The sequence below is a fragment of the Giraffa tippelskirchi genome, chromosome 1 (genome assembly GCF_054371585.1).
Source record: "Giraffa tippelskirchi isolate mGirTip1 chromosome 1, T2T-mGirTip1v1.2.pri, whole genome shotgun sequence".
NCBI lineage: Eukaryota > Metazoa > Chordata > Mammalia > Artiodactyla > Giraffidae > Giraffa > Giraffa tippelskirchi.
The window spans coordinates 132,630,952-132,644,286 of NC_137275.1; positions in this window are offsets into that span (position 1 = coordinate 132,630,952).

Consider the following 13,335-nt stretch of genomic DNA (forward strand, 5'->3'; position numbering starts at 1 on the left):
ACTGTAAATAGTGCTGCAATGAACAATGGGATACATGTGTCTCTTTCATTTATGGTTTCCTCAGGGTATATGCCTAGGAGTGGGATTGCTGGATCATATGGTGGTTTTATTCCTAGTTTTTTAAGGAATCTCCATATCATCTTCCATAGTGGCTGTGTCAATTTACATTCCCACCGCAGTGCCAGAGCATTCCCTTTTCTCCACACCATCTCCAGCATTTATTGTTTGTAGACTTTTTGATGATGGCCATTCTGACTGGTATGAGGTGATATCTCATTGTAGTTTTAATTTGCATTTCTCTAATAATGAGCGATGTTAAGCATCTTTTCATGTGTTTGTTAACCATCTGTATGTCTTCTTTTGAGAAATGCCCATTTAGGTCTTTTTCCCACTCTTTGATTGGGTTGTTTGCTTTTCTGGCATTGACTTGTATGAGTTGCTTGTATATTTTGGAAGTTAATCTTTTGTCAGTTGTTTCATTTGCTATTATTTTTTTCCCATCCTGAGAGTTGTCTTTTCAACATGCTTATAGTTTCCTTTGCTGTGCAAAAGTTTTTAAGTTTAATCAGGTCCCACTTGTTTACTTTTGTTTTTATTTCTGTTACTCTATGAGGTGGGTCATCATAGATTTATTTACCGTAGATTTGATTTATGTCCTCGAGTGTTCTGCCTATGTTTTCCTCTAAGACTTTCATAGTTTCTGGTCTAACATTTAGGTCTTTACCATTTTGAGTTTATCTTCGTGTATGGTGTTAGGAAGTGTTCTAATTTCATTCTTTTACATGGAGCTCTCCAGTTTTCACAGCACCATTTATTGAAGAGGCTATCTTTGCCCCTTTGTATATTTTTGCCTCCTTTGTCAAAAATAAGGTACCCATAGGTTCTTGGGATTATTTATGGGCTTTCTATCTTGTTCCATTGTTCTATATTTCTGTTTTTGTGCCAGTACCATATTGTCTTGATGACTGTAGCTTTGTAGAATAATCTGAAGTCAGGAAGGTTGATTCCTCCAGCTCCATTCTTCTTTCTCAAGACTGCTTTGGCTATTAAGGATCTTTTGTGTTTCCATATCAATTGTGAAATTTTTGCTCTAATTCTGTGAAAAATGCCATTGGTAATTTGATAGGGATTGCATTGAAATTGTAGATTGTGTTTGGTAATATAGTCATTTTCACAATATTGATTCTTCCTACCCAAGAACATGGAATATCTCTCCATCTGTTTATATCATCTTTGATCTCTTTCATCAGTGTCTTATAATTTTCTGTGTACAATTTTTTTCTCCCCTTAGGTAAGTTTATTCCTAGATATTTAATTCTTTTTGTTGCAATGGTGAATGGGATTGATTCCTTAATTTCTCTTTCTGATTTTTCATTGTTAGTATAGAAATGCAAGTGTTTTCTGTGTGTTGATTTTGTATCCTGCAACTTTGCTAAATTCACTGATTAGCTCTAGTAATTTTCTGATACTATCTTTAGGGTTTTCTATGTACAGTATCATGTCATCTGCAAACAGTGAGAGCTTTACTTCTTTTCCGATCTGTATTCCTTTTATTTCTTTTTCTTCTCTGATTTCTGTAGCTAGGACATCCAGAACTATGTTGAATAATAGTGCTGAAAGTGGACACACTTATCTTGTCCCCAATCATAGGGGGAATGCTTTCAGTTATTCACCATTGAGAATAATGTTTTCTGTAGGCTTATCATATGGCCTTTACTATGTTGAGGTAGGTTCCTTCTATGCCCATTGTTTGAAGAGTTTTAATCATAAATGGTTGCTGAATTTTGTCAAAGGCTTTTTCTGCATCTATTGCTTTTTCTGCATCTATGGTAGAAGGTAAAATACATCTATCATATGGTTTTTACCTTTCAGTTTGTTAATATGGTGTATCACATTGATTGATTTGCATACACTGAAGAATCCTTGCATCCTTGGAATAAACCCGAATTGATCATGGTGTATGAGCTTTTTGATGTGTTGCTGAATTCTGTTGCTAAAATTTTGTTGAAGATTTTTGCATCTGTGTTCATCAGTAATATTGGCCTGTAGTTTTCTCTTTATGTGTTGCCTTTGTTCTGGTTTTGGTAACAGGGTGATAGTGGCCTCATAGAATGAACTTGGATGGGTTTCTTCCTCTGAAATTTTTTGAAAGAGTTTTAGAATAGGTATTAGCTCTTCTCTAAATGTTTGATAGAATTCTTCTGTGAAGCCATCTGGTCCTGGGCTTTTGTTGCTTGGGAGATTTTTGATCACAGCTTCAATTTCAGTGCTTTGGGTTGTTTCAAAACAAACCCAGTGCTTCAGTATTTGGGTTGTTCATTATTTTTGTTTCTTCCTGGTTCAGTCTTCTAAGAATCTGTCTATTTCTTCCAGGTATCCATTTTATTGCCATATAGTTGTTCATAATAGTCTCTTATAATCTTTTGTATTTCTGCATTGTCTGTTGTAACTTCTCCTTTTTGGTTTCTAATTTCATTGATTTGATTCTTCTCTCTTTTTTCCTTGATGAGTCTGGCTAACAGTTGTCAATTTTGTTTATCTTCTCAAAGAACCAAGTTTTAGTGTTATTCATCTTTACTATTGTTTCTTTCACTTCTTTTTCATTTATTTCTGCTCGGACCTTTATGATTTCTTTCCTTCTACTAATATTTTTTTTTCTAGTTGTTTTTCTTTTTCCAGTTGCGTTAGGTGTAAAGTTAGATTGTCTATTCAAGGTTTGTTTTTTTGTTTGTTTCTTGAGATAGGATTGTATTGCTATAAACCTCCCTCTTAGAACTGCTTTTGCTGCATCCCATAGGTTTTGAGTTGTAATGTTTTCATTGTCATTCGTTTCTAGAAATTTTTTGATTTCCCTTTTGATTTCTTCAGTAACCTGTTGGTTATTTAGAAACGTGTTGTTTAATTTCCATGTGTTTGTGTTTCTTACAGTTTTTTTCCTGTAATTGATATCTAGTCTCATAGCGTTGTAGTTGGAGAAGATGCTTATATGATTTCAATTTTCTTAAATTTACTGAGGTTTCATTTGTGACCCAAGATGTGGTCTAACCTGGAGAATGTTTCAGGTGCCCTTGAGAAGAAGGTGTATTCTTCTGCATTTGCATGGAATGTCCTTAAGATATCAATGAGATCCATCTTATCTAATGTATCATTTAAGACTTGTATTTCCTTATTAATTTCTGCTTTGATAATCTGTCCATTGGTGTGAGTGGGGTGTTAAAGTCTCCTATTATTATTGTGTTACTGTCAATTTCTCCTTTATATCTGTTAGTGTTAGTGTCTTATGTATTGAGATGCTCCAATGTTGGGTGCATAGACATTTACAATTGTTATGTCTTCCTCTTGGATTGATCCCTTGATCATTACGTAGTGTCCTTCCTTATCTCTTGTAATCTTCTTTATCTTAAGGTCTATTTTGTCTGATGTGAGGATTGCTACTCCAGCTTTCTTTTGCTTCCCATTTGCATGGAATATATTTTTCTGTTCTCTCACTTTTAGTCTATATGTGTCCTGAGGTCTGAAGTGGGTTTCTTGTAGACAGCATAGATATGGGTCTTGTTTTTGTATCCATTCAGCCAGTCTGGGTCTTTTGGTTGGAGCATTTAATCCATTTACATTTAAAGTAATTATTTATACATATGTTCCTATGGCCATTTTCTAATTGTTTGGGGTTGATTTTGTAGATCTTTTTTAGCCTCTTGTATTTCTTGACTATATAAGTCTGTTTAGCATTTATTATAAAACTGGTTTGGTGGTAATGAATTCTCTTAATTTTTGCTTGTCTGAAAAGCTTTTTATTTCTGCATCAAGTTTGAATGAGATCCTTGCCAGGTACAGTAATTTTGGTTGTAGATTTTTCCCTTTCAGTACTTAAAATGTATCCTACCATTTCCTTCTGGCCTACAGAGTTTCTGCTGATAGATCAGCTGTTAAGCATATGGGGTTTCTCTTGTATGTTACTTGATACTTTTTCCTTGCTGCTTTTAATATTCTTTTTTCATGCTTAGTCTTTGTTAGTTTGATTAGTATGTGTCTTGGTGTGTTTCTCCTTGGTTTTATCCTGTATGGAACTCTTTGTGCCTCTTGGAATTGATTTACTATTTCCTTTTCCATGTTGGGGAAATTTTCAACTAGAATTTCCTCAAAAATTTTCTCTTTCTCTTCTTTTTCTCTTCTTCTTCTGGGACTCCTAGAATTCGAATGTTGGTGCATTTGATATGGTCCCAGAGGTCTCTGAGACTGTCCTCAGTTCTTTTAATTCTTTTTACTTTATTCTGCTCTTCAGAAGTTGTTCCCACCATTTTATCTTCCAGCTCACTGATTCATTCTTCTGCTTCAGATGTTCTGCTATTGATTCTTTCTAGAGTATTTTTAATTTCAGTAATTGTTTTGTTTGTCTCTGTATATTTGTTCTTTAATTCTTCTAGGTCTTTGTTATTGATTCTTGCATTTTCTCCATTTTGTTCTCAAGGTTTTTGATCATCTTTATTATCATTATTCTGAATTCTTTTTCTGATAATTATTCAGAATTGCCTATTTCCTCTTCATTTATTTGGACTTCTGTGTTTCTAGTTTATTCCTTCATTTGTGTAGTATTTCTCTGCCTTTTCATTATTTTTTTTTTAAGTTATTGTATTTGAGGTCTCCTTTTCCCAGGCTTCTAGGAAAGTTGAATTCTTTCCTTGACGAAGGTTGAATTCTTTCTTCCTTTTGCGTTTTGCCCTTCTAAGTTTGGTCCAGTGATTTTTGTGAGCTTCCTACAGGATAAGATTTGTGTTGGGTTTTTGTTTGTTTGTTTTTCCTTTGATGGGCAAGGCTGAGTGAGGTGGTAATCCTGTCTGCTGATGATTTGGTTTGTATTTTTGTTTTGTTTGTTGTTTAGATGAGGGGTCCTGCACAGGGTGCTATTGGTGGTTGGGTCATGTGAGGTCTTGTATTCTAATGGTTTCCTTTGTGTGAGTTCTCACTATTTGATACCCCTTAGCATTAGTTCTCTGGTAGCCTAGGTTCTTTGAATCAGTGCTCCTACTCCAAAGGCTCAGGGCTTGATCTCTGGTCAGGAATGAAGATTCCACAAGTGGTTTGTTATGGCATTAAGTGAGATTAAAACAAATATCCAACAAAGAGAAACCATAAGTGATCCCCAGACAAATGGCAGTTACAAAATTAGGCAAATAATAATTAAAATAATGGAATGTACACATATACATAAACACTCATGACCGAAATCAAAACAGTCCAACAAAAATAAAGTACAGTAGACTGACCCAGTGAACAAATGAAATAAAAACTTATATTTACCAGTTAAGAACAAAACTAACTTAAACACACACTGGAAAACAAAACTAAAGCAAGGTTACAAGTGGGGAATAAAGCAATGAAAACAAAACAAATATGTTGAGAGGAAAGGAAAGAAAGAATAGATATGCAAAGTTAAATAGAGGTAGATGAAGAACATTTATATACATGAAAGATGAACTGCAAGGGGGAAAGAACAGTAGGAAACACAAACAAAGGAATAAATGTAGAAAAAATATAATTGGTTTAAAAAATTAAAATTATAAAATAGAGAAAAAAAAGAAGAAAGGAAAAAAGAAAAAAAAAGAAAAATCCACAGAACTGCAAAAGCCCAGTGTAGAGGCAGAGGTTTATAACAATAGAAAGTGTAACTGAATATACACATATACACCCATAAGCAAAATCAAAACAGTCCAACAAAAATAAAGTACAATAGATTGACCTGGCAAACACAAGAAACCAAAAATTATATCTACCAGAACAAAACTAATTCAAGCACAAACTGGAAAACAAAACTAAAGCAAGATGCCAATTGGGGAATAAAGCAATGAAAATAAAACTAACAGATTTGTTGAGAGGAAAGGAAAGAAAAGAAAGAATAGATATGAAAAGTTAAATAGAGGTAGATAAAGAAGATTTATATAGGTTAAAGATTAAGCACAAGGGGAAAAGAACAGTAGGAAAAGCAAACAAAAGAATAAATGTAGAAAAAATAGTAATAGATTTAAAAAATTAAAAATTAAAGTTAAAAAAAGAGAAAAAAAAAAACAAAACGGAAAACTCCACAGAACTGCAAAAGCCCAACGTAGAGGCAGAGGTTTATGACAACAATGAAAAATGTGACTGAGGAAAAAAAAAAAGCTCAAAAGCTTAATTGGATTTCTTAGGACCAATAAAATCGACAGCTAGAACGGAGGGGGAAGAAAGGAAAAAAAGAAAACAATTCCAAGAGAATCTACAGAAGAAATCAAAAAATAAGAATAATAAATGTTTTTCTTGAGTCACTGCTGTCAGAGTCCTTTCCCTTGCTGGGAGTCACAGTCCACCTCACCTCCCTAGGATGCCCTTCTATCCTGTGCTGATCTCTAGACCTGCTGTGGGGGCAGCTCAGATTCTAATCTGGTCTTACTCCTGTGTGTTCTTGCCTCCAATGTCCACAGCTATCAGAGTTAGTGCGTTTTGTTTTGTAGGAGCTCTCAATGTCCTTTCATATATTCCATAGACACAGAGTCTGCTTAGTTGATCGAGTTGATTTAATCTGCAGCTTGTACAGCTCGTGGGGAGGTTTTGGGTCTTCTTAGCCACACTGCCCCTGGGTTTCAATTGTGGTTTTATTTCCACCTCTACATGTGGGCTGTCCACTGGGGTTTAGCTCCTGAGGCTGCCCTGGAGGGCTTGGGTTTGCCCCTGCGAGGACCAGGGGTTCTGGTAGCACCAGGTACTCAGGGGGGTGGCAGCTAGGGTAGCTAGAAATATAGTGCTCTCGAAGGGTATGGCAACCGGCTTTGGCCAATACGCTCCAGTATTCTTTCTTGGAGAACCGCCTCTCTGACAGAGAAGCCTGGCAGGCCACAGTCTACAGGGTCGCAAAGAGTCGGATGTGACTGAAGCGACTCTGCGTGCATAGATGCAAGACTTTTTTTGCCTGTGGCAGCTCTGCCCCAGTGAGAGTTGCGCGTGAAGGTGGTGCAGCTGCTTGGCTTTCGGGGACCCTGATGGTGACAAGTGCACAGGGACAGGGACTGCCTCCACCGCAGAAGTTATGGCCCTATCAGAGTCTTTGTTCCAAGCTTCTTGTAGCTGGCCATCAGAAGGCCTCTTTGACTAGTCTTTCTCAATAGCTCCGCCCATTCAGGCACTTAGAGGGCCCCGGGGACTGGGGTCCTACTCTGTAGATCTGCGTGTCAGGCCCTTAAAGGGGCACCCTGGCTGGGGTCCTACTCTGTAGTTCAGTATGTCAGGCGTTTGATGAGCCAGCCTCTTTATTGTTCAGTTGCCGATGCTGGCATGTGGGAAGAGAGAGGCTATGGTGATGGCTCCACGCTCCCCCACCCCCCGCACCCCCGCCCTGCATGACTCAGCAGTATCACCTTGCTTCCTTGGCTGCCTGGCTTTACACTACCGCATTTCCCACACATCCCTTCTATCTGTCTCTCCACAGTCAACAGCAGCCCTCACCCTGGGGTTGCTCCACAATCCCTAGACTCCATCTCCCAGCTGCTGTCCCTTTCAGAGGACCAGCGTTCCTGTCCAAGGTATGTATGGCTGCTGCAAGGACTGTCTGATTCTCATTCCAGTTAGGCTGCTACAGATCAGCTGTTTCACTCTCAGCCTTAAATGTGTCTCCTCTGTCTCAGACAATTGCCTTGCTGTGAGGATCAGACCCCTGCTTCAGTTCCCCCAACCGCTGAGGGCAGGTCCAGTCCTACTAACATTCCTGTTTTTTCCCCCTAGTTCCTGCGTCCTATCGACTTTTATGTGGTTGTATACATTCTTTTCCACTGGTCAGGTACTCTTCTCCGCTCTCAGCTGGTGTTCTGCATGCACTTCTGTATCTGAAGGTGTATTCCTGATGTTTCCATGGAGAGAGATGTACTCCACATCCACCTACTCCTCTGCCATCTTGTTCTCTCCATGTGACATTTCTCCCAGCTTTAGTTTTTATTTCACTTTTACCTTATAACATTATTGTGATACCTTATTTCATACAGTTTGTATTTTTTGAAACTCTAAAACTATGTTCTTCCTCTAACGCGTGATGCATTTATTTCTTTTCACAGAGCATAATATTTTGCATTTTCTGTTTACCCATTCTTAAATAAGAAGAGGTAACTTATATATGGTATTTATCTAAAAATATTCTCTTTGCATTCTCTCTCTGTTCAGACTGCTTTATAATCATTGATGTCATCAGCTCTCAAAATAAAAGCAATCTTTGTAGGAAATGCAGAGGAGCCTGGGCCATAATTCAGCAAGGAAGATCCATTTTTCTGGTGACTTCTCAGCTATTTCTTGACGTGTCTGGGACAAGGAGCTGATTTTCTGTTCATGATTCCAAAGCCCAGTTTAGAACTCAAGTGTAGCATATCTGACCTCCCTTCTCAGTCCCCGTTTTCCCATTTGACTTGGTAGTGTTGGAAAATATATTTGTAAGTTTTCCAATTTTAAGCCATCCTCACATCCCTGAGGTGAACTTTACTTGATCATGGTACATAGGTCTTTTAATATGCCATTTAAATCTATTTTCTAGTATTTTATTTACACATTTTCCTTCTACATTCTTTTTTTTTTTTTTTTTATAAATTTATTTATTTTAGTTGGGGGCTAATTACTTTACAATATTGTAATAGTTTTTGCCATACATTGACAAGAATCAGCCATGGGTTTACATGTGTTCCCCTTCCCGAACCCCCCACCCTCCTCCCTCCCCCTCTCATCCTTCTGGATCATCCCATTGCCCCGGCCCTGAGCCCTTGTCACATGCATCGAACATGGAATGGTGCTCTGTTTCACATATGACAATACACATGTCTCAATGCCATTCTCCCAGAACTTCCCACCCTCACCTTCTCCCTCAGAGTCCATAAAATTGTTCCATGCATCTGTGTCTCTTATTCTGTCTCGCATATAGGGTTATCGTTACCATCTTTCAGATTCCATATATATGCATTAGTATACTGTATTGTTGTTTTTCTTTCTGGCTTACTTCACTCTGTATAATGGGCTCCAGTTTCATCCATCTCAGTAGAACCGGTTCAAATGTATTTTTTTTAATGGCTGAGTAATATTCCATTGTGTATATGTACCACAGCTTCCTTATCCATTCGTCTGCTGATGGACATCTAGGTTGCTTCCATGTCCTGGCTATTGTAAACAGTGCTGCGATGAACATTGGGGTACACGCGTCTCTTTCAATTCTGGTTTCCTCGGTGTATATGCCCAGCAGTGGGATTGCTGGGTCATATGGCAGTTCTATTCCCAGTTTTTTAAGGAATCTCCACACTGTTCTCCATAGTGGCTGTACTAGTTTGCATTCCCACCAACAGTGTAAGAGGGTTCCCTTTTCTCCACACCCTCTCCAGCATTTATTGCTTGTAGACTTTTCGATAGCAGCCATTCTGACTGGTGTGAAATGATACCTCATTGTGGTTTTGATTTGCATTTCTCTAATAATGAGTGATGTTGAGCATCTTTTCATGTGTTTGTTAGCCATCTGTATGTCTTCTTTGGAGAAATGTCTGTTTAGTTCTTTGGCCCATTTTTTGATTGGGTCGTTTATTTTTCTGGAATTCAGCTGCAGAAGTTGCTTGTATATTTTTGAGATTAATTGTTTGTCTGTTGCTTCATTTGCTATTATTTTCTCCCATTCTGAAGGCTGTCTTTTCACCTTGTTTATAGTTTCCTTTGTTGTGCAAAAGCTTTTAATTTTAATTAGGTCCCATTTGTTTATTTTTGCTTTTATTTCCAATATTCTGGGAGGTGGGTCATGGAGGATCCTGCTGTGATTTATGTCGGAGAGTGTTTTGCCTATGTTTTCCTCTAGGAGTTTTATTGTTTCTGGTCTTACGTTTAGATCTTTAATCCATTTTGAGTTTATTTTTGTGTACGGTGTTAGGAAGTGTTCTAGTTTCATTCTTTTACAAGTGGTTGACCAGTTTTCCCAGCACCACTTGTTAAAGAGATTGTCTTTTCTCCATTGTATATTCTTGCCTCCTTTGTCGAAGATAAGGTGTCCATAGGTGCGTGGGTTTATCTCTGGGCTTTCTATTTTGTTCCATTGATCTATATTTCTATCTTTGTGCCAGTACCATACTGTCTTGATGACTGTGGCTTTGTAGTAGAGCCTGAAGTCAGGCAGGTTGATTCCTCCAGTTCCATTCTTCTTCCTCAAGATTGCTTTGGCTATTCGAGGTTTCTTATATTTCCATACAAATTGTGAGATGATTTGTTCTAGTTCTGTGAAAAATACCATTGGTAGCTTGATAGGGATTGCATTGAATCTGTAGATTGCTTTGGGTAGAATACTCATTTTCACTATATTAATTCTTCCAATCCATGAACACGGTATATTTCTCCATCTGTTTGTGTCCTCTTTGATTTCTTTCATCAGTGTTTTATAGTTTTCTATATATAAGTCTTTTGTTTCTTTAGGTAGATATATTCCTAAGTATTTTATTCTTTTTGATGCAATGGTGAATGGTATTGTTTCCTTAATTTCTCTTTCTGTTTTCTCATTATTGGAGTATAGGAATGCAAGGGATTTCTGTGTGTTAATTTTATATCCTGCAACTTTACTATATTCATTGATCACCTCTAGTAATTTTCTAGTAGAGTCTTTAGGGTTTTCTATGTAGAGGATCATGTCATCTGCAAACAGTGAGAGTTTTACTTCTTCTTTTCCTATCTGTATTCCTTTTATTTCTTTTTCAGCTCTGATTGCTGTGGCCAAAACTTCCAAAACTGTGTTGAATAGTAGTGGTGAAAGTGGGCATCCTTGCCTTGTTCCTGACTTTAGGGGAAATGCTTTCAATTTTTCACCATTGAGGATAATGTTTGCTGTGGGTTTGTCATATATAGCTTTTATTATGTTGAGATATGTTCCTTCTATTCCTGCTTTCTGGAGGGTTTTTATCATAAATGGATGCTGAATTTTGTCAAAGGCTTTTTCTGCATCTATTGAGATAACCATATGGTTTTTTTCTTTCAATTTGTTAATGTGGTGTATTACATTGATTGATTTGCGGATGTTAAAAAAACCTTGCATTCCTGGGATAAAGCCCACTTGGTCATGATGTATGATCTTTTTAATATGATGTTGGATTCTGTTTGCTAGAATTTTATTAAGGATTTTTGCATCTATGTTCATCAGTGATATTGGCCTGTAGTTTTCCTTTTTTGTGACATCTTTGTCTGGTTTTGGAATTAGGGTGATGGTGGCCTCGTAGAATGAGTTTGGAAGTTTGCCATCTTCTGCAATTTTCTGGAAGAGTTTGAGTAGGATAGGTGTTAGCTCTTCTCTAAATTTTTGGTAGAATTCCGCTGTGAAGCCGTCCGGTCCTGGGCTTTTGTTTGCTGGAAGATTTCTGATTACAGTTTCGATTTCCGTGCTTGTGATGGGTCTGTTAAGATCTTCTATTTCTTCCTGGTTCAGTTTTGGAAAGTTATACTTTTCTAAGAATTTGTCCATTTCTTCCAAGTTGTCCATTTTATTGGCATATAGCTGTTGGTAGTAGTCTCTTATGATCCTTTGTATTTCTGTGGAGTCTGCTGTGATCTCTCCATTTTCATTTCTAATTTTGTTGATCTCATTCTTCTCCCTTTGTTTCTTGATGAGTCTGGCTAATGGCTTGTCAATTTTGTTTATCTTCTCGAAAAACCAGCTTTTAGTTTTGTTGATTTTTGCTATGGTCTCTTTTGTTTCTTTTGCATTTATTTCTGCCCTAATTTTTAAGATTTCTTTCCTTCTACTGACCCTGGGGTTTTTCATTTCTTCCTTCTCTAGTTGCTTTAGGTGTAGAGTTAGTTGATTTATTTGATTTTTTTCTTGTTTCTTGAGGTACGCCTGTATTGCTATGAACCTTCCCCTTAGTATTGCTTTTACAGTGTCCCATAGGTTTTGGGTTGTTGTGTTTTCATTTTCATTCGTTTCTATGCATAATTTTATTTCTTTTTTGATTTCTTCTGTGATTTGTTGGTTATTCAGAAGCGTGTTGTTTAGCCTCCATATGTTGGAACTTTTAATAGTTTTTTTCCTGTAATTGAGGTCTAATCTTACTGCATTGTGGTCAGAGAAGATGGCTGGGATGATTTCAATTTTTTTGAATTTACCAAGGCTAGATTTATGGCCCAGGATGTGATCTATCCTGGAGAAAGTTCCATGTGCACTTGAGAAAAAGGTAAAATTGATTGTTTTGGGGTGGAAACTCCTGTAAATATCAATTAAATCTAATTTGTCTATTGTATCATTTAAAGTTTGTGTTTCCTTGTTAATTTTCTGTTTAGTTGATCTATCCATATGCGTGAGTGGAGTATTAAAGTCTCCCACTATTATTGTGTTATTGTTAATTTCCCCTTTCATACTTGTTAGTATTTGCCTTATATATTGTGGTGCTCCTATGTTGGGTGCATATATATTTATGATTGTTACGTCTTCTTCTTGAATTGATCCTTTGATCTTTATGTAGTGTCCTTCTTTGTCCCTTTTCACATCCTTTATTTTAAAGTCTATTTTATCTGAAATGAGTATTGCGACTCCTGCTTTCTTTTGGTCTCCGTTTGCATGAAATATGTTTTTCCATCCTTTCACTTTCAGCCTGTGTGTGTCCCTAGTTTTGAGGTGGGTCTCTTGTAGACAGCATATATAGGGGTCTTGTTTTTGTATCCATTCAGCAACCCTTTGCCTTTTGGTTGGGGCATTCAACCCATTTACATTTAAGGTAATTATTGATAAGTATGATCCCGTTGCCATTTACTTTGTTGTTTTGGGTTCGTGTTGAAACTTCCTTTCTGTGTTTCCTGTTTAGAGAAGATCCTTTAGCATTTGCTGGAGAGCTGGTTTGGTGGTGCTGAATTCCCTCAGCTCTTGCTTGTCTGTAAAGCTTTTGAATTCGCCTTCATATCTGAATGAGATCCTTGCTGGGTACAGTAATCTGGGTTGTAGATTATTCTCTTTCATTACTTTAAGTATGTCCTGCCATTCCCTTCTAGCCTGAAGGGTTTCTATTGAAAGATCAGCTGTTATCCTTATGGGGATCCCCTTGTGTGTTATTTGTTGTTTTTCCCTTGCTGCTTTTAATATTTGTTCTTTGTGTTTGATCTTTGTTAATTTGATTAATATGTGTCTTGGGGTGTTTCGCCTTGGGTTTATCCTGTTTGGAACTCTCTGGGTTTCTTGGACTTCTGTGACTATTTCTTTCCTCAATTTAGGGAAATTCTCAACTATTATCTCCTCGAGTATTTTTTCATGGCCTTTCCTTTTATCTTCTTCTTCTGGGACTCCTATGATTCGAATGTTGGGGCGTTTCATATTGTCCCAGAGGT